Source organism: Indicator indicator, chromosome 8 (genome assembly GCF_027791375.1).
Source record: "Indicator indicator isolate 239-I01 chromosome 8, UM_Iind_1.1, whole genome shotgun sequence".
Classification (NCBI taxonomy): Eukaryota; Metazoa; Chordata; class Aves; order Piciformes; family Indicatoridae; genus Indicator; species Indicator indicator.
The window spans coordinates 27,312,170-27,334,272 of NC_072017.1; positions in this window are offsets into that span (position 1 = coordinate 27,312,170).

Genomic DNA, 22,103 nt, shown 5'->3' on the forward strand with positions numbered 1-22,103 from the left:
AACATTTCCATGTCCTTCTTGTGCTGGGGACGTCAGAACTGGATGCAGATCTCCAGGTGGGGTCTCAGGAGAGCACAGTAGAAGGGGAGAACCATCTCACTCCTTCTGTTTATCATGGGGAAAATAGATTTATTAACACAATAGATCCTGCCCCATTACATTTGTTTTCTCCTCCATGCCCTTTTCCATGCTTTGTATTTTTTTGTATCCTTTTCTTCTCTTTATTTCCAAAGAAATCTCCATAGCAACCTGCCTGGTAGGTGGAAGAAAGAATCTGGGCTAGGAGAAGCAGGAGAGAGGCAGCCTGTTGGTGTGGCCAGGGTGCGTGCTGCAATTGTAGCTCTGCTTTGCTAATTCTCTTCCTGAAGTAACTGCTCAGTTTGGGGCGTTACCTAGAATACAAACCATTATGTTCAGTGGTGCCAATGAGACCTGGAAGGGGTGAGAATTACAGCAGTGGTGGTTGAAGGGACCTCTGGAGATCTGTAGTCCAACTTTCTGCTCAAAGCAGGACTGTGGCCAACTGCACATCCACATGAAGTTGTTCAAATTTGTGAATCAGCTGAAAAATAAAGCTCAGAGGGTTGTGAGCAAGAGTGTAGAGTCCAATTAGAGACCTGTAACTACTGGTGCTTCCCAGGGATCAGTACTAGGTCTAGCCTTATTCACCTTCATCAATGACCTGGATGAAGGGATAGAGCAGACCCTCAGCAAGTTTGTTGATGCTCCCAAACTGGAAAGAATTGTTTTTATAGTGGGGAAGGCTGTGTGGCTATGCAATGAGACCTGGACAGGCTGGAGAGCTGGGCAAAGAGAAACCTAAAGAGGTTCAGTAAGCGTGGAGTCCTGAACATCTAGAGTATTTTCTCCCCAGTTCAAGAGGGCCAGGGATATACTAGAGAGTGTCCACTGGAGGCTGTGAGGATGATGAGGGAACTGGAACATCTGGCTGATGAGGAAAGGCTGAGAGACCTGGCACTGTATAGTCTGGAAGAGAGAAGGATGAGAGGAGATCTTATCAGTGTTTACAGCATCTGTCAAGAAGAAAGGGCCAGTCTGTCCGGTGACAGGACAAGGGCCAATGAACACAAAGTGGAACCCAGGGAATTCCATCTCAACATGAGGAAAAACTTCTTTACTGTGAGGGCGAGGGAGCCCTGGAACAGCCTGCTCAGAGAGGTTGTGGAGTCTTCTTCTATGGAGACTTTCAAAACCCATCGGATGCGTTGCTGTGTGACCTTCCCTAGGTGACCCTGCTTTCGACTCAATCTCCAGAGGTTCCTTCCAACCCCTAGCATTCTATGATTCCATGAGAGTATGATTTAAAGGAGAAGCAAAAAAGCTCTTCTGTCACCATCAAACTAAATTTCAGAGCTGTATGCAACATCTCAAATCCTTTAATTTGGAACAAAATTCCCTGCAGGGTGATAGAGAAAGGAAGATGTGAGTCTGTGCACAGCCCTACCTGGAGGGTAAAGATAAGACAAACATGAAGTTTGCTCTTTAACCTACAGGTGAACAGTGACCCTAAGGTATGATTTAGAAGCTGCTGCTTGGAGCACTGCCCAAGGCTGCCTGGGGCTGGTGAATGTCCTTGCCCCAAGTGGAGCAACAGTACTTCTGTTGCCCAGAACCAAATGCATGAGGAAGCAGAGTTAACTCTGTGAGGTAGCTGACAACTGTGACACCAACGCATAGTTTCTGGAGACGTTGAAGGTTCCACAACAGTGAATCATAGAGTGATAGAATTGTTTTGCTTGGAAAAGACCTTAAAGATCATCAAGTCCAGCCATTCTCTAACCCTGCCAAGTCTGGTGTTAAACCATGGCCCTCAGTACCACATTTCTGCCTCTTTAAAATCCTCCTGAGGCATGGGGGTTAGCAGGAGGCAGGATGCAGAGAAAGCAAACTGGAGGACCCAGTGAAGAGCTGAAAACCTAATGCAGAAGCATGCTGTCTGCAGAAATCCAGACTGCAAGAGGCAGGGACCTACTCTGTGTGCAGGGCTGGAGGAGGTTGCCAAACAGTCAGCTGCCATATTTGCAGCTATGCTGGGAGACAACAGCCCCTTCAGTTTGCTCTGGGTTGCCAAGGCAGCCACTGTGTAATCCCAGCCGTGTTGATCAGTGGCAAATAGAAGCCTGGGGACATCTGACCAAGCCTTGGTGAGCTCCAGAGCAGTGCAATCATGCTGTGCCTAGCAAGCAAATGCAAACATGTTGTGGTAAGAAGCCTATGCAAGAGGAGATGTTTGTGCCTGCAGGCTCCTGCAGCTGGCGTACAGCAATACCACTTGTGGCTGGGCAGGGACTGTAATGCTAGGACAGCACTGGAGAATAGCCTGGAGCAGGGGGGGAAAGCAGATATCTGGGCCCTGTCCAGCATTTGAAAATAATGTGAGGATGCAGCTGAAGGAGATGAATGTCTACAGCACAAGGTGAGGATAAAAATAAAGAGAAGTCTCTTCTCTCTGCCTTGTCTCCTGCTCTCACCATCTGTGCAATGCCTGTGTGGCTTCTAAAGGATGAGGCACTGCTCATGCTGGTGGAGGAAACATTGGATCCCTTGAAACTGCTCCATCCTTTATGGATGATTAACAGCATCTAGAGAGTGCTTTGGCAAACTGAGGAGTTGGTCCAGCACAAGACCATCAAGGAAGATGCAGAGAAGTAGCTGTTGTCATTGCCAAGGAGTAAAGCTACACTGCTGCTTAACTCACAATAAAAAAAACATTGCTCTGGGTTATGGCAAGCTGACCTGGATGAAGTCCTCAGCTTCCTGAGCTCAGGAAGTTACATTGTTTCTGAATACACTTGCCTATAATAGAAGGGCTTCCAGGCCTGGAGATGGTTGTTGCCGCCATTTGTATGGCAGGAGCCCAAAGACACAACAGCAAGTGATCACGGGGGAACATGATGCTAAGTTCTGTGCACCCCTAAAGTGGGGGATAATGCAGAGTCTGGGCAGGCTCACCCAGCAGAACCAAGCTCTCCACCACGGATAGGCTCCAGCTTCTCATTTCATAGAATCATTGAGTGGTTTGGGTCAGAAGGAACATGAAAGATCATCTAGTTCCAGCCCCCTGCCATAGGCAGGGACATCTTCCACTAGACCAGGTTGCCCATGACCCTGTCCAGCCTGTCTTTAAACACCTCCAGGGAGGGGGCTTCTGCAGCTTCCCTGGCAACCTGTTGCAGTGATGTGGGGTTTGGATTCTTCTCCCTAGTATCAGGTGCTAGAACAAAAGGAAATGGCCTGAAATTGTCCCAGAGGGAGGTTTAGGTTGGAGATTAGGAAAAATTTCTTTGCTGCAGGAGTGGTCAGGCATTGGAATAGGTTGACCAGGGAGGTGGTGGAGTCACAATCCCTGGAGGTGTTCAAGAAATGTGTGGCTGTGGTTTAATGTCCATGGTGGTTTTAGATTGATGATTTGACTTGATGATCTTAGAGGTCTTTTCCAATCAAAACAGTTCTATGATTCTGTGTGGAAAAGCAGTAGAAGAGGAAGGTGTGAGCACATTGCCTTTGTGTTATAAATGGGAAAACAGACAAGACAATTCATTTTCAGGTTGATGTTTCCAGCGAGGTTCTCAGGAGCTCCTCTCTCACTTTTGAGATGGTGTATTTGTTTAATTCCAGTCAGTTCGGTGAATTAAACTTTCTCGCTTCACCTCACTTCACTTCTGTGTGCAGAGAAGCCTAAGCAATTGATCTGACTTTTGCTTTTTGTGGCTGTTATTTTTTCAGGCATGTTTTTGAGTGTCTCTCTCTCTATTGCAGTTGTTTGGTTGTCTGCAAAAAAGGGGCGAAGCATCCCTCCTCTGTTTGCATTCTGTTCATTTGTCTTCTTAGGTGTTGTTTGTAAATGCAGAAAGAGTAAACAGGAAAGAGAAAGAAGCAGAAATCCCTCCTTGTAAACCTTTCCCTCTCAGGGGCTGATTCTCAGCCAGCTCTTATAAGGCACTAAAAGCAGAAAAGTGAAATATTCTTTCAGATCTTCTCTGGAAGTAGCCCAGTGTGATAGGAGGGTCACCTCACTGAGCAGCTGAGCAGAAAGGACTGCTGATGCTTCTGCTCCTGAACCTCTGCTATCCTCATGGAATCATAGAATCACAGAATGGTTTGGGTTGGAAAGGACCTTCAAGTTCCAACCTCTCTGCCATGGGCAGGGACACCTTCCACCTGACCATGTTGCTCAAGGCCCTGTCCAACCTGTCCTCAGACAGCTACAGGGAGGGGGCATTCACAACCTCCCTGGGCAACCAGTTCCAGTGTCCAACCATCCTCACTGGAAAGAATTTCTTCCTAACCTGCAGTCTATATCTCCCCTCTTCTAGCTCAAAGCCATTGCTTCTCATCCTGTCACTACACGCCCTTGTCACAAGTCCCTCCCCAGCTTTCTTGTAGGCACCCTTCAGGTATCAGAAGGCCTCTAGAAGGTCTGCCCAGAGCTCTCTTTCCTCCAGGCTGAACAGACCCAGAGGGGAGGTGCCCAGCCCTCAGATCATCTTTGGGTCTTTTGTGGTCAGCTTTTGATGTAAAATCTCACTTGCCCAAGGCATGATGATGTGCAGGCAAGTCACCTGCATGACACCAATCTGAAATTAACAGTATGGGATTATTTCACCAAAGTGTAACCCATAACTTTTTTTTTTTTTTGGTTTTCATTCTCATTCATTTGGTTTATGCAACAATGTGAACTCATCTTCTTAGAGTGTGACCAGCAAGACCAGGGAAAGGACTGTCCCTCTGTACTCAGCAGTGGTGAGGCCACACCTTGAGTACTGGGTTCAGTTTTGGGCCCCTCACAGCAAGAAAGAGGTGGAGGTGCTGAAGTGTGTCCAGAGAAGGGCAATGAAGCTGGTGAAGGATCTTGTGGGGGACAGATGAAAGAAACTTTTGGAGCTGGTGAACATGGCCTGTGAGGAATGGCTGAGGGAACTGGGGTTATTCAGTCTGGGGAAAAGGATGCTGAGAGGAGACCTCATTGCTCTCTACAACTTCCTGAAAGGAGGTTGGAATCAGGTGGGTGTTGATTTCTTATCCCTAGTTACAAGTGATAGGAGGAGAGGATAGGGCTTCAAGTTGCGTCAGCGGAGGTTTATGTTGGAGATTAGAAGAAACTTGTTGACTGAAAGGGTTCTCAAAGACTGGCACAGTCTCCCCAGGGAGGTGGTTGAATACCCATTCCTGGAGGTGTTTCAAAAAAGCAGAAATATGGTGCTGAGGGCCATGGTTAGCCTCAGTCTTGGTAGAGCTAGAGAATGGTTGGACTTGATGATCTTAAAGGCCTTTTCCAACCAAAATGGTTCTGTTATTCTACTTCAGGCTTCTCCTGAAGCCTCACTGAATACCAGTGATATGTCCTCATCCTGTTTGTGGTGGAGAGGGGAGCTTGACTGGCAGTCTGTCTTCTCCTTGTCTGCTGGAATTAGTATTCATCCCAAGGAAAGCTGTTTGGTGCCTTTTCTCCTGGGCGACTGCAGGAGTCAATCACCACTTCCTGATGTGAATGGCAATAAAGACAGGGAAAATGTTCACTCGTTCCAAGCAAAAGAGCCCAAGTGGGTGCTTTGATTTCAGAGGAGCTCTGCTCTGAGAGGGGTCTGCAAGGTTAGTCTGCCAGTCTTCTTCCACATCCCTACTCCCACAGTATTCTGGCAGTGAAGAAGAGTGATGGAAGCTCCTAGAAGCAGGGAAACTTCCTGGATCATTTTGCATTAATAATGATGGCTTATAATTGGCAGTGTGGGAGAAGTTATTGCACCACAGGAGCCAGACCATCACCACCATACCCAGATCTGGAGAGGGGTCACACTGGTGTTAAATTGTATGAAATCCAGTAAGGACAAGTGTAGAGTCTTGCATCTGGGAAAGAACAACCCCATGGACCAGCATAAGTTGTGGACTGACCTGTTGGAGAGAAATGTAGGGAAAAGGGACCTGGGGGTGCTGGTTGAAGTTAGTGACTAAATCTGCATTGGTTTAAATGAAGCCCAGCTAAAAGTTTTGGCTGTTGCAACACAAATTTGGGAAGAATTACTGCAGTGCAGGAAGTCTGCTGTGGTTTAGGTTAATCAGGATCCTGGTGAACAGAAGGATGTCCATGAGCCAGCAATGTGTCCTTGTGGCCAAGAAGGCCAATGGCATCCTGAGGAAGGTTAGAAGGGGTGTGGTGAGTAGATCAGAACCAGGCTCTGCTCATGATATCCAGTGATAGGACAAGATGTAATGGGTGCAGGCTGGAGAAGAGGAGGTTCCATGTGAACATAAAGAAAAGAAAATCACTGTCAGGGTAACAAAACACTGGAGCAGGCTGCCCAGAGAGGTTGTGGAGTCTCCTTCTCTGAAGGAACCTGCCTGGCTGCATTCCTGTGTGACAGGCTCTAGGTGATCCTGCTCTGGCAGGGGGGTTGGACTCCATCTCTTGTGGTCCTTTCCAACCCCCTGTGATTCTGTGTGAAATGGGTTATTGACTCTTGGCTCCTGATTTGACTCAAACTCCATACCGGGTGTGACTCCAGCAAATCCCAGTGCCTAGGTGGTGATGTATTCTGTAAATCAATAATATATTAATAATAGAAATGACCAAAGTATGCATCCATTAAGGATTCATCATAGAAATTTGTTTGGGTTTTCTACTGGCTGTATTGATTGCTGCTATTTACAGATAAAGTGTATCTTGCAAGCAAAGTGTTTATGTATGGAGCTGCCTACATTTGAAAGCCATTTATTTTTAATACAGAGATGAACTTCAGGAAGAGGAGGGGCAAATATGGATGAATACAAGTCAGGGATTTATATTTCAGAAATGTTCAGGCTTTGTAACAGGCTGCCCAGGGAGGTGATAGAGTCACTGTCCCTGGAGGTGTTCGGGAAATGTATGGACATGGCACTTTGGGGACATGGTTTAATGGCCATGGTGGTGTTAGGCTGATGGTTGGACTTCATATTAGAGGGCTTTTCCCACAGAAACAATTCTGTGACTCTATGAACATGATGGGAATTTAAGTATGTTGAAGAGTCACAAGTAGATGTACAGTGTTGCTGAAACCTAAATGTGGGACCTGAGCAAAACAAAAAGCAATAACATAGAATGGCTCAAGTTGGAAGGGACCTCAGATATCATCTACTCCAACCTCCCTGCCCATGGGCAGGGATGCCTCTCAACTATGCTTGGTTGCCCCAGGCCTCATTCCAGTCTGGCATTAAACACCCCAAGGAGTAGGCATCCACAACCACCCTGGGCAATTTCTTCCTGAGACCCAGTCTAACCCTGCTCTCCCTCAGCTTCAGACTGTTCCCCCTTGTCCTATCTCTAGACACTCTCACAAAAACTCCATCTCTATCTCCAGCCTTCCTGTAGGATCCCTTCAGGTATTAGAAGGCAGCTCTAAGTTCCCCCAGAGTCTTCCATTCTCCAGGCTGACCAATCGCAGCTCCCTCAGTCCATCCTCATAGCAGAGATGCTTTTCTGATATCTTTCTTATAATGGGGACACCAGAACTGAATGCAGTATTTGAGGTAGAGGTCTCAAAAGGGGGAGAAACACCTCTCTTAACCTTGAATATACCTCACAGGCACTCTTTGCAGCTCCTGTTTTCCATGTGGGTTGTGTTTTTCTTGACTTCCTGCCATAGTATTTAATTGCTGACCTGTCTGCATTGTGGTATAGCCTTTCAAAGGGGAACAAAGCTGGTGAAGGGCCTGGAGAACAGGTCTGGTGAGGAGTCACTGAGGGAACTGGAATTGCTTAGTCTGGAGAAGATGAGGCTGAAGGGGGAGACCTCATTGCTCTCTACAACTCCCTGAAAGGAGGTTGGAGCCAGGTGGGGGTTGTTTTTAATTCCCTACCACCAGAACAAGAGGAAATTGCCTGAAATTGTGCCAGATGAGGTTTAGCTTGGAAATGAGAAGAAACTTGTTGATCTCAAGGGATCTCAAAGAATTGAACAGGCTCCACAGGGAGGTGGTTGAATCCCCATCCCTGGAGGTGTTTCAAAGAGGCAGAGACAGAGGGATGGGGTTTATCAGCAGATGTGGTAGAGTTAGGTCATTGTTGGACTTGGTGATTTTAAAGGTCTTTTCCAAGCAAAACAATTCTATGGTTCTGAATAAAAACTGTTTCAGATTACACAGATTATGGTTCATTATGAAAACAAAGCCAACCTCCTGACTGAAATCCCTTCTGCTGGTTTCCATTAAGCAATTCCCTTCTTTCACCTCCAAGTCTTTTACTCCTAGGAATTCAAAGAAGTTCTCCTGGAATGTTTGGTGTTGGGTTGGTTTGTTTGTTTGTTTTTGTCTATTCACAAGTACTGGATAGAGGCAAGGTATAAACCTGTTCATAGATGGGCACAACTGGTGTCTGGATAAACACTGACTGAAGGGGTTTATTTCTTGTGGTTGGTTGTTGGTTTGGTTTTTGAACTCTCAGATAATGAATTCGTGTTTCAAAAGTCCCACTCTCTTCCTGTTTTATTTCTTCCAAATTTTCAAACAATACAAAGAGACTTCTGTGGTCAACAAGGCAGACATTTTGCACAGTAGAGATGTCACCCAATAATTTCTGAATCAGACTACCCTACCTACTGTTTAAGCTGCAACACATCTTCTGGGAAAGTACCCAATCATGACTGAGGTACTTCAAGGAAAGCATCATTTAGGGCCACAAAGATGATCAGAGGGCTGTAGCACCTCTCCTATGAAGACAGGATGAAAGCACTGGGGCTGTTCAGCCTGGAGAAGGTTCTGGGGAGGTCTTATAGCTATACTTCAATATCTGAAAAGGACCTCTAGAGGAAGGCTCAGGATGAGGGGAATTGATTTGAAACTGGAGCACAGGAGATTTAGGTTAGACATTAGGAGGAACTTCTGCACAACGAGGGTGGTAAAACACTCAGGTTGCCGTGGGATGTGGTTAAGCCCCATCCCTGGAGACATACAGGATCAGACTTGATGAGAACCTGGGCAGCCTGATCTAGTTGGAGGATCACTGCAGGGTCATTGGAGATGATGACTTTTGAGGGTGTCTTCCAACCCAATGCAGTCTGTGAATCTGTGAGTTGTATACCTAAGATAACTGTTACACCTTAAATTACTTACTCTATTAAAAATGTGGACCTGATTAGGGTTCTCAAAAACTGGAACAGGCTCTCAGAGAAGTGGTTGAATCCCCATCTCTGGAGGTATTTCAAAGAGGCAGAGATGTGGTGCTGAGGGCCATGGTTTATTATCAGCCTTGATAGGGTTAGACAGTGGTTGAACTGGCTAATCATTAAGGTCTTCTCCAACCAAAACGATTCTGTGATGGGTTTGGTAGAGTTAGGTAATGGTTGGACCAGATAATTTACAAGGTCTTTTCCAACCACAATGATTCTGTGACATCTAGCCTGTATTGTCCTGGCTTCAACTTCCAGCCTGTTGCACCTTGCTTGCATCTTTCTGCTGAATTGAAGAGTTCTGACTACATTTCTCTCTCCCTCTTCTTAGTTTAAGAAGTGCAAAAGCCAGCAGGTGCAGGCTGCAACAGTCTTGCACTCATTAAACTAAGCAGCGTTGGTGTCTCACTTGTAAAATTGGTTGTCCAGAATTCTTGAGTTTGAGCTTTTTGTATGTTTAATTTATTTTTTTCAAACCATTTCAAAGTTTCTGACAAGTATTTTTGAAGTGTAGGCACAACAGTGTCCACATTCCCATAATGAGCTCAGGCTCTTGGTGGTGGTGCCCAGCAACAGGCAAGACTGGAATCGAGGGGGTTCCATCTGAACAGGAGGAGGAACTTCTTTGCTGTAGGGGTGATGGAGCCCTCTATCAGGCCACCCAGGTGCGTTGTGGAGTCTCCTTCTCTGGAAGGGAATTCTAAACCCACAGGGACATTGTGATCCTGGACAAGCTGCTGTGGGTGACCCTGTTTTGGCAAGGGGGTTGGATTGGATGGTCTCTGGAAATTCCTTCCAGCCTCATCCTTGCTGCAGTTCTGGGGTTCTGTGATGAACTTGTTCAAAGCCAAAATCACACCAGACTCTTTAAGTTGCCGAGGAGCATAAGAATTCTCAAGACCAGGAAGCTCAGTACAACTGAAGGTCTTTTTTCCATTGCTTTCAAAGCTGCTGAGACCCAAGAGGCTCAGTGTCAGGCTTTTACTTGCGATGATGGTTAAAGAAGTTCTTTGCTATGAAGAGTAGTAGGACTATGAGTCATTGGTATGGGTTGCCCAGAGAAATTGTGGGTGCCTCATCCCTGGGAGATTTTTAAGACCAGGCTGGATGATGCTTTGAGCAACATGGTCTAGTGGGAGGTGTCCCTGCCCATGGCAGGGGGGTTGGAACTGGATGATTTTTAAGGTCTGTTCCAACCCAAGCTATTCTACAATTCTGTACGACCTTACACAGGGCAATTCCATCTTCCCACTTCTGCTTGCTATTCACCTCCTAACGCTCTCAGAGATCGTGTTTGCCCTTTGAGCCACTGTGTAGCCTTCAAATTTGTATCAATCATGACAGCAACTTTGTTTCAGAGCTGCTGCTTGTGAGGCTGTTCTCTCTCACCCTGTTGTATTCCTACATGGACTTGTGTTTGTGTTAAAGCACGGTCTTACTCAGGCAGTGGAGAAATCAATCTGCAGAACTGACAAGGTTCATGTCATTACTTAACATTTCGTCAATTTTTTTGTGTCCACTGCAAATTTGGCAAGGGCTGAGTTTATTTTCTTTCTGATCATCAAGAAGTGTGTTGAAATGATATTGGAGAGATGAAGTTCTCGAGTTCATTTTCTTTCAGAGGTGTATTGAATAATATTGGCTAGGTAGGATGGGACTTGGAGTGACCTGGGCTAATAAGAAGTGCCCCTGCCCACAGCAGGGGGTGGTGGATCTAGATGACAAAAATGATCAGAGGGCTGATGCACCTCTTCTGTTGGAAAGGCTGAGACAGGTGAGGTTGCTCAGCCTAGAGAGAATTCTTCAGAGAAAGCTGATAGTGACATTTCAGTACCTGAAAGGGGCCTACAAGAGAGCTGGGGAGTGTCTTTTTATAAGAGCTTGGAGTGATGGGATGAGGGCAATGATTTTGAACTGGACACACTCCAGTGTGTCAGCCAGAGCATGCATCTTGGAGCCATCCGCAAACTCGCTGAGGGTGCTCTCTGATTGAACCAAAAGCACTTCTTTTTCACTATGAGTTATGAATATATCTGTTTCTTCTTTCCAAACACAGACTGCAGTGAGTTACTGAATGTTTGTAGGGGGTTGATTCTGTGGGCTTTGACCTTCCTATGGCAAAAATACTGCTGCTTCTTTCCAACTTTTGCAAGCATAGCTCCACTTAGTCTGATGCCCCCCACTTCTGCCATTTCTATTTTGAGCTTTCAGTACTGCATGGTTTTCTTTCCAAATTAATTTCTTCTTTTTAACTGTGTTGCTCTCTTTGTCTTCTTTTTTTTTTTTTTTTTTTAAAGTGGCCTTAACGGAAGAAGTTTTTCTCATTTATAACAGAATTGAGGATTTTGTCATCTGGAAACAAATTTCTCCGTTTATTGTCCATGTTTTTAAGCTTAAATCTTTAATTCTGTTTAATTTTCTGTGGAATATTTTAGTCTGTGAGAAGCTATCCTGGGTAAAGCCCTCATGTATGTACAGTACCTGGTCCAGTAGGTCCATGTCTCCCTTGTGTTGGGGGCCCCAGCACTGGACTCAGTACACCAGGCACTTCCATGAAGTTTTTCCTTTGTGCTCCAAAAGTGGAGGACAGTGACAGCAGAGTGCTTTCCTCAAATCTGTATAGAAAACATGATTGGAATATTACATATGTGTGTGTGTGTATATATATATATATATATATATATATACACACATATATACACACACACGTATATACATAAAATCTTAGAAAAAGCAGAAAATTCTATAACTGATTTATAAATAATTCTAGAAGAACAGTGCTTGAAATAAGTACAGTGGGATAAAAAGTGCTCTGAATGAATCCTTTGTTAGATAAAAGTCTCTTTGTATTTAGAAAGTGCAGTTACAGGTAGTTTAATGTAATTACATTAGACATTTAACCCCTGATCTCCCAGAAATGGTTCTCTGGTAACCTTTCCATGATGCTTTTTTCTTTTCGACTTGGAAGAATCCTTAAGAAACCTTCAGGGAGCTACATTACAGAAAGATTTGGCAAGTGTTGCAGGTTGCTGTCTAGTGGAGGTCTGGTGCCTGCAGGTTGTCTGCCTCTCAGTCTGGTTGGAGGGGACTCCAGATCCTAGACTGGGATCTAGAAACTCCTGCTGGGGATGGAACATCACCCATCCATCCACTCAATCTGACTGAACCAGCCCAGCCCATTTTCTGTCCTGGCAGATCAAAGCTGGGACTGTGTAAACTTTAGGTCACTGTTATTCAGGGTCTCCTATATTCCACCAGTTGACAGGGACCATTTGTCTGCTGGTGCTGGCTCCTGTCCTTCTCACAGATAAGGGGAACTGCATCAGGTGCTGAGCTGTAGAACCCAAGAGTGCCTGAGCTATCTGGGTATGCCCTGGTGCCCCAGCAGTGCTGTCTTATCTGGAACTTGACAAAGCCCTGCTCTCTCTGACCCCACATCTGTAGGGGAAGGGAGGGAGGAAGGGATGCAGTAGAACTCTTCATCACTCAGTTTTATTTCCTAGCATTGAACCATCTTGTGGAGTTCATCCAGTTCACTAGTTTTAACTTTATGCTGTTTTCAGGGGGTTGTAGAGAGCAATGAGATCTCTCCTCAGCCTCTTTTTATCCAGACTAAACAACCCCAGTTCTCTCAGCTGCTCAATTTAATTTTTCCCCAATTTAATTTTCTTAAACATCTTTATTTTTAAAACCACAACAGAAGGGAAGTAAATAAAATTGGAAACTGTTCAGATGAATGCATTTGCCTCTGGAAAGCTCTTTTTTAGGCTGTTGGTACATTTGAAGTGAAATCCTTGATCTTCTGAGGTCAGGGGGGAGCCATGTCACATACTTTGTGGAGAGTCCTGGTTCAGAGGGCTATAAAGATCAGCTTGTCACAGCCTGCTTGCAATCCTTGTAGTCTATCACCCTCATGCCTTTGTTTCTGAGATGGAATTTGTAGATATCATGTTGTGGAAATCCTCATCCAGCACCTGGGGACAGGGTTGTCTGTAGGGGTTACTCACTGATCTTGCTGATGAGCACCTACGTATTTCTGAAAAGCAGTGACCTTCGAGGTATGCTGAGTATGGAGCCCAGATCTCATCTTGCTATGTAGAAACCAACACTTCCCATGTTTCCTGGTACATCCATATCATGAATTTATAGAGGAGAGTAGTTAAAAAAAATAACTATATATTGGATTACAATTCTGGGAGGACTCAATATCTTGATCTGGCATTAAGCCAACGACGGTCACTTGCAGCCCAGAAGGCAGACATGTTCTGGGCAACCTCAGAAGAAGTGTGACCAGCAGGATGAGGGAGGTGATTCTCCCCCTCTACTCTGCACTTATGAGACTCTACCCTGAACACTGCTTCCTGTGCTGGTGCCCCTTGCACAAGGATATCAAAATGTTGGAGTGGGTCCAGAGGAGGGCATGAAGATGGTCAGAGGGCTGCTGGAAAACCTCCCTTATGGCCACAGGCTGAGAGAGTTGGACCTGTTCAGCCTGGAGAAGAGAAGGTTCTGGGGAGACCTTAGAGCAACATTTCAATATCTGAAGGGGGCCTACAAGAAAGCTGAGAAGGGCTTGCAGTGACAGGATGAGGGGCAATGGCTTTGAGCTGGAAGAGGGGAGATTGAGTCTGGAGATTAGGAAGAAATTCCTTCCAGTGGGCGTGATGAGGCACTGGAAAAGGTTGCCCAGGGAGGTTGTGGATGCCCTCTCCCTGAAGGTGTTCAAGGCCAGGTTGGATGATGGCCTTGAGTAAGCTGGTCTGGTGAGGGGTGCCCCTGACCACGGAGGGGAGGTTTGGTGCTAGATGATCTTTAAGGTTCCTTCCAACCCAAACTATTCTATGAATCTGTGATCTTAACACAGTCTCAGGCTTCTTCGTAAAACTTTCACAGTATTACAGCTTGTGGAAAGAGCAAATCCTCTGTTGTTATTTATGGCAGAGACTCAAAGAAGCTGTGGTGTCTAAAACACCACAAAGAATCACAGTTATTCCTTTAATGATCTACACTTTGGTCATATTACTTGCTGAAGATGGCTGGCATTCAAGGTCTGGGGACTGTACTTGTAAAATTAACTCTCAAGGAGTCCTTTTCATCTTTCAGTGAAGTAAAGCAATTGTTTTAGATGGTAAATATTTGAGAGCCCAGGTTTTCAGACAGGTATTTGAATGACATGCTCTAATACTAGGGAGAAACTCTCCTCTTCTGCCTATCTGTGGCTTTCTCTGGAGAGTTCTGGAGGTTTCACACTGTTGTCCTTTCTGGGCAACACCAACTCCAGCATCTCACCACTCTCATTGTGAAGAACTTCCTACGAATGTCCAACCTAAATCTGCCCTGCTCCAGTTTCAAACCATTGCCCCTCGTTCTGTCACTGCAGGCCCTTCTAAACAGTCCCTCTCCACACTTCCTGCAGGTCTCCTTCAGATATTGAAATGCAGCTCTTAGGTCTCCCCAGAGCCTTCTCTTCTCCAGGCCACACAGCCCAAATTCTTTCAATCTGTCTTCAGAGTGGTGCTCCAGCCCTTTCATCATTTTTGTGGCCTCCTGAACCCACTGCAGCAGGTCCCTTTTGTGTTGGAGACCCCAGAGCTGCCTTTATGATTATATTTACTGTGGTGGCTTAGATACTAAGCTGAGATTAAGGGCTACAGTAAAACATGACTTTCAAAACCTACCGGGATGCATTCCTGTGCGGACTACCCTAAGTGATCCTGCATTGTCAGGGGGGTTGGACCCAATGATTTCTGGAGGTCCCTTCTAGCCTCTGATATGCTGTGATACTGTGAAGAATTTAGAATGGGGTGAATGATTTGGATGATTGGATGAATGGAGTTAATGACTGAGTGTACCCTCAGTAAGTTGGCAGATGACACCAACTTGGGTGGGCATGTTGATCTGCTGAAGGGCAGGGTGGTTTTGCATGCAGATCCAGACAGACTAGAGGTCTGTGTAGAACCTGAAGGTTCTTGAACTTCTGTCCCTGGAGGTTTAAGAAATATGTGGACATACCATTTGGGGACATAGTTTAATGGCCATGATGGTCTTAGGTTGATGGTTGGACTCGGTGATCTTAGAGGTCTTGTCCAACCAAAACAATTCTATGATTCTATGAACTTAGGATCTCTGAAGGTTTGGGAAGGGAAAAAAAAAGGCAGCATAGCATGGTGAGGAGATGAGGAATCAGTGCATGAGCAGCATAAGTGCCTTATGTATAAGTGCCTTAATCCTCTGACTGCTGGCCATGGGCTTTCTGGCCAGTGAAGTTGTTTCTGCATCACCCTTCTGAGCTCTGACCTCTCAGGTGTCTAGAAGTGTGACAGAAGGAGATCCTTCATGGAAATAAAAGATACTTTCCAGGGGGCTGATGCCTGGGGGCAGAGGCTTGCTGTGGAGATGGGCTGTTTGGGATTTGGTTAGGCTTTTTTGTTGTGCTCCTGTTTGCATCCTTGGCTGTGTCACCTTGTAAAACATGCTGTGTGTGGGTGGGTTTGGCATCCCCAGTAGAAGACCCCACACTCTGGCTACTGCAGCCTTCTCCTGTGTCTCCTCATCATTGCAGGGAGAAGCGTCAGCTATAAACACGCTGATGAACATCTTCTCACTCACATCACCTGGGAGCAAATCCCAGGCAAGTGTCAGCTGAGTTTTATAGTGCAGGTAGATTAAATAATTTATGCAACTCTGAGATAGTTGACCTCAACCTCCACAAAAAATGCACAGGGAAGGACATTTTTCTTTGGTTGTCATGGCTGAGGTGTTGCATAGCACTGAGTTTCTCTTCTGTCTCTTTATTTCCTAGTTGGCTGTTTGTTGGGTAAGGAGGCCTACTGCTTCTTGTGAAGGTGCCCCAAGGAAAGTCATTTGACATCTTCTATAAAATAAGAAAGCTCAAAACAGCCTGGGGGAATGTGTGGGTGTTTGATTCACATGTGGAAACCCAGAATGAAGCCACATTCATCTTCTGAGGACTCTATCTTGTTCTCTTCCTTTCCTGAGAAGACTTTGAAGTGCTTCATGGAAGAGATGGTATCATTTTTCCATGTGGCACAATGGTTTGAAACTGGAGCAGGGTAGGTTTAGGTTGGACATAAGGAAGAAGTTTTTCATAAGGAGAGTGGTGAGACACTGAAATAGGTTGTCCAGGTATGTGATTGAGGCCTCAATATCACAGATATCAGACATTCAATATCAGACTTGATGTGGCCCTGGGCACCCTGATTTAGTTGGAGGTGTCCCTGCTGACTGCAGGGTGGTTGGGCAAAATGACCTTTGAGGGTGTCTTGCAACACAATGCAATCTGTGAGGCTGTGAGACAGCAGTCCCCTGAGGCATAAAGTGGAGGGCCAGGAGCGAAGACCAGCACAGTCCAGGTCCAGTCTTGCACTATCAGTGGCTCCAGCTCTTTGGCCACACTGGCTGCCTTCAGGTGACAGTAAGCTGGGAGGGAGTGTTGATCTTCTTGAGGGTAGGAAGGCTCCTGCAGAGGGATATGGACAGGCCAAGGCCAGTTGTAAGAGATTCAACAAGTTCAAATGCTGGGTCCTGCAGCTGGATCATAACAACCCCATGAATGCTTCAGGCTTGGGGCAAAGTGGCTGGAAAGTAGCCCAGGAGAGAAAGACCTGGGGGTACTGGTTGACAACTGGCTGAAAATGAGCCAGAGTGTGTCCAGATGGTCAAGAAGGCCAAAGGCATCCTGGTCTGGAACAGGAATGGTGTGGCTAGCACGACCAGGAAGAGATTGTCCCAGAGTACTCAGCACCAGTGAGGCTACACTTTGAGTCCCATGCTCAGTTTTGTGGCACTCACTCCAAGGACATTGAGATGCTGAAGTGGGTCCAGAGAAGGACAATGAAGCTGGTGAAGAGTCTGGAGAACAGCTATGGTGAGGAGCAGCTGAGGGAACTGGGGGTGTTTAGTTTGGAGAAGAGGAGGCTGAGGGGAGACCTCATTGCTCTCCACAACTCCCTGAAAGGAGGCTGGAGTGAGGTGGGGGTTGGTCTCTTTGCCCTAGAATTAATTGATAGGAGGATAGGAAATGGCCTGCAGTTGCACCAGGGAACGTTTAGGCTGGAAATTAGGAGCAACTTGTTGGCTGAAAGGATTCTGATAGACTGTAACAGGCTGCCTGAGGATGTGGTTAAATCCCCACCTCTGGATGTGTTTCAAAGAGGCAGAGATGTGGTGCTGAGGGCCATACTTTAGCCCCAGCCTTGGTAGAGCTAGAGGATGGTTAGAACTGATGATTTTAAATGACTTTTCCAGCCCTAACAATTCTATGATTCTACGAAGTCTCATCCCCAAGTACCTTGTGTGTGCCTTTGGGAACAGGCAGTCGGTTATATAGCTAAGCAGAAGAAACCATGTGCAGGCCCTGTGAACATGAATCTCTACATTTCCAACTTTTGTTTCACCGCCCTTAAGTATCCCTCTGAAAATCCGAGCCAGAACATGATTTTGCTGGGGAAACTGCACATCAAACCTAATTAAAAGCATCATCCCACACTTTTATTTTAAAAATACATCCACTACCATCATGCCTCTGAATGTAGCAGAGCTCAACAAGTCTCCAGCAGCCAAGAAGAGGTGGAATTCAAAGGCTATTTCAGGGTTTGATTAAGCACACAGTGATAACTACAAGCCTATGCCCTGCAGGCATGACAAGAGGCAATTATGTTCTGAGGTCAAAAGCAAGGAGGAGAAAAAGCACAAGATTTTGATGACTTACTTAATTTTCCAGTTCTTGAAATTAGCAGAGACAAAGAAGTTCTAAATTGCCCAGATAAAATCCTGTCATTATCTGCTGTCCTTCCACAAACCTCTGCTCTCACTTTGCCCTGCAGAAGCAGCTCAGGAGGATGATTTTCCACGAAGGGCTGCAGTTGGAAAACTCAAGTTGGCACTGGTATAAATGTTTAAAAAAGAATGTTTTGTTTTGTTTTTTTTTTTGTTGGTTTGGGTTGGAGTGGGGTTTTTTGTTCTTTTGTTTTATCAAAATGAGGAAGTTCTTCTGTCTGTGTTTAGGTGGCTGTCTGCAGATAGGAGCCTGGAAAAAAAAAAAAGACACCTGTTTTCCAAACTAGTGAGCAGCCAGCAGCTCCTCTTGGCTTCAAGCCAACAATTAGGTCACTTATTTAGGAGATTAAATAAGGAGCTCAGTGAGAAACTAAGAAGATAGGGAGCTGCTCAAAGAAGAGAGAAGTGTATTAATGAATTAATACAACCCTGCTGTGTAGTTCACAGATGGGCTTTGACGTATCTTATTTCATAGCAAAAAGCAGAAAAAAAAACCCAAAAAACACAGATAAATTGAGAATCTTTGTTCCTTGCAGGAAAACCACTAAAACTGTTTAAGGAAGATTAGAATATAGGTACACAACAAAGAAATGTGCCTACAAGGAGATAAACAGCTAGCTTCTAATCTTCCTTTGGAGTAATTATTGCAGGTACCAGGGCAGAAGAAATGCCAGGCAGAGCATCTGATTTGGTGGAGGATGACAGGATGGAAAACACCTTCTATTGCTTTCACAGAACCATAGAATAGTTTGAGTTGAAAGGGACCTTAAAAGATCATTTAGTTCCAACCCACCCTGCCATAGGCAGGGACACCTTCCACTTGACCAACCTGCTCATGGCCCTGTCCAACCTGGCCTTGAACACCTCCAGGCAGTGGGCATCCACAACCTCCCTGGGCAACCTGTTCCAGCGTCTCACTACCCTCGATGGAAAGAACTTCTGCCTAATCTCCAGTCTAAATCTCCTCTTTTCCAGCTCAAAATCATTGCCCCTCATCCTATCACTACAAGCCCTTATAAAAAAAAAAAGTCCCTCTCCAGCTTTCTTGTAGCCCTCTTGAGGTACTGAGAGGCTGCTCTAAGGTCTCCCTGTAGCCTTCTCTTCCCCAGGCTGTACATTCCCATTTCTCTCAGCCTGCCCCCAGTAGAGGTGTTCCAGCCCTCTGATTGTCAAGCCTGGCTTTGAACACTTCCAGGCCTGGAACCTCCATGAATGGTGGATTCAACCATCTCACTGGGAAGCCTGTTCCAGTCTTTCAGTCAATAAGTTTCCTCTAGTACCCAACCTAAACCTCCCTTGGCTCAACATGAGGCCATTTCCTTTCTTCTATCGCTCATTGCCAGAGAGAAGAGACCAACCCCCACCTTCCTCCAACCTCCTTTCAGGGAGTTGTAGAGAGAGAAGGTCTCTCCTGAGGCTCCTTTTTTCCACAGAGACAACTTCTCCAAAATCCTACAGAGAGAATCTTCCTTGTTTCCAACAGGACACAGGAGTTAAGATTAGCTGCATATCTACAGCATTCACGCTTGACCTATCCACTGAGTTTGGTTGAGTGGATTCCCAGGCTGTTAATTTCTATGATTCTGTGGGGTTCTTCTCAACCATCACATGATGAATATCTGCTTTCTTTGACAATATAGAACTGCTTCTGAGGAAAAAAAATGCATAGGAATTAATAGCAAAAGTGGACTTCCTGAAGCATGAGGTCTAGAGGGTTGAGTTCTCTATACTCTAGTGGGAACACTAAAATGTAAAGTAGTTGGACGTCTTCCTGTGTGATTTACTCTATGTAATCCTCCTCTAGCAGGGACATTGAACTAGATGATCCTCAGAGGTACCTTCTAACCCTCACCATTCAGTGATTAGCAAACTCTCTGCTGTTTCTTCAGCCTCCCAGAGAAAAGGATCCAAACTGCCCAAGAGTTGAACTGAAGAATTGGCCCAAACCATAGCCCCAAACAGCTAATATTGGCTGTAAACCTCATTTTGACCTTTTTTTTTGGCACTTAATAGGATTCCTCTAAGCCCATGGCAGGAGGGCACTTGGCCTCAGTGATCTGCCAAAAAGCTGCTAGAAACCCTCTGCCTCCCATGCCGCCAGTCTGCTCGGGTTTAACACAGAAGAGGCTGGACAAGAGAGCTCACCACAGCTCTTTTCCAAACCTAGTAGCCTGGCATCAGAAGATTTCTGGTCAGCACTGGGCCTGTGAAGACTAAAGGTAACACAGTCAAAATTAAGCTCCCTCCCATTTGCCACAGAGTCCAGTGTTTTGTGGAGCAGGGGCTGCTGTAGGCTTCTGTGGGCAGGTCTGCTAAAATGGACTTAATATCCCCTGTTTGTAGAGCTGCTGGGGTTTGCTGACTCTGCCTTTCTGAGGGGCTTATCTCTTCCATCAAACCTTCTTTCTAACTTTACAGCTCATCTTTCCTCCTCACCTTGTCTTTCATTAGTGACATAAATCCAAGGGCAAGAAGGCGGCGTTGCGTCTCCTGCCTTCTCTCTTTCTGTGAAAGGAGAAGTTGGTCACAGCATGGATTTCCTGCATTGCACATTTATGGTGCTGTACAAACTCAGTGCAAAAGTGTTTTTCCCATGTTTCTTCCATCATTCAGCCAGGAGAAGAGAAGGCTCTGGGGAGGCCTTAGAGCAGCCTTCCTGAAAATGGCCTATGAGAAAATCAAGGAGGAAGTTTTAACAAGGGCTTGCAGTGACAGGATGAGGGGGCAATGGCTTTGAGCTGGAAGAGGGGAGCTTGAGACTGCACATTAGGAAGAAATTCTTTCCAGTGGGGGTTGTGAGACACTGGAACAGATTGCCCAGGGAGGATGGGGATGCCCCCTCCCTGAAGGTGTTCAAGGCCAGGTTGGATGGGGCCTTGAGTACTGTAGTCTAGTGAGAGGGTGCCCCTGTCCATGGAGGGGAGGCTTGGTGCTAGATGATTTTTAAGGTGCCTTGCAACCCAAAACATTCTATGATCTTGAGGAAGGAGAACATCTTATGTGATGCAACCCTAAATCTGTGCTAGACGTAGAAGTTGTTAATTCCTGAGTCAATTCATGCCTGTCTTGGGAGTTTAGCAATTAGTCCTCAATCCTGGCACATCAGGAGGGATCTGATTTTAGGGTAATCCCTGCAGAACTACAGAAATGAGAATAATTGATAATACAAATTGAAATGAGAAAGCTAGCAATAATAGAAGGCTTGACAGAAGTTAGAGTGTTGGATTGCTGCCTTTCAGACAGATAGACCCTTGGTACAGTTCAAAGGTGTGCTAAGAAACATTGATACACTCGTATCTCCACAAACAAGCTTTTGATTGACAGCCAGCTAAAGATGAGCCAGTGTGTGCCCAGGTGGCCCAGAAGGCAAACAGCATCCTGGCCTGGGTCAGAATTAGTGTGACCAGCAAGATCAGGAAAGTGATTGTCCTGCTGTATTCAGCACTGGCGAGGTCACACCTTGAGTCCTGGGTTTAGTTTTGGGCCCTCGCTACAGGAAAGACATTGACATAATGGAACAGATCCTGAGAATATTAAGGAAGCTGGTGAAGGGTCTGGAAAACAAGTGAGGAGTAGCTGAGGAACTGAGATTGTTTAGTCTGGAGAAGAAGAGGCTGAGGGCAGATCTCCTTGCGCTCTTCAGCTCCCTGAAAGGAGGCTGGAATAAGGTGGGGGTTGGTCTCTTCCTAATAACAAGTGACAGGAGAGGAAATGGCCTTAAGTTGCACCAGAAGAGGTTTAGGTTGGATCTTAGAAAAAAAAATTGGTGACTAAAAGGCTGGAATAGGATGCCCAGGGGAGGTGGTTGAATCCCCATCCCTGGAGAGATGTGGTGCTGAGGGCCATGGTTTAGCACCAGCCTTGGCAGAGTTAGAGAATGATTGGACTGGATGATCTTAAAGGGCTTTTGCTACGAAAATAATTCTGTGAGCCTGTGATTCTCTGGTATGCATGTTCCATGTGGAATCTACATCAAAGAGGACAACAGTGCATTGAAAGGGATCTTTCTTTTGGATTTGGGGAGAGTATTTTGGTGTTTTTATAATGAAGCCAGGGGAAAAGTGAGTTGCTAAAAGATGTGTAGGATGCCCCTGGATGTGTTAGATGTTTAAACCTTCCCTGCCTGCTCCGTGATCATCACAC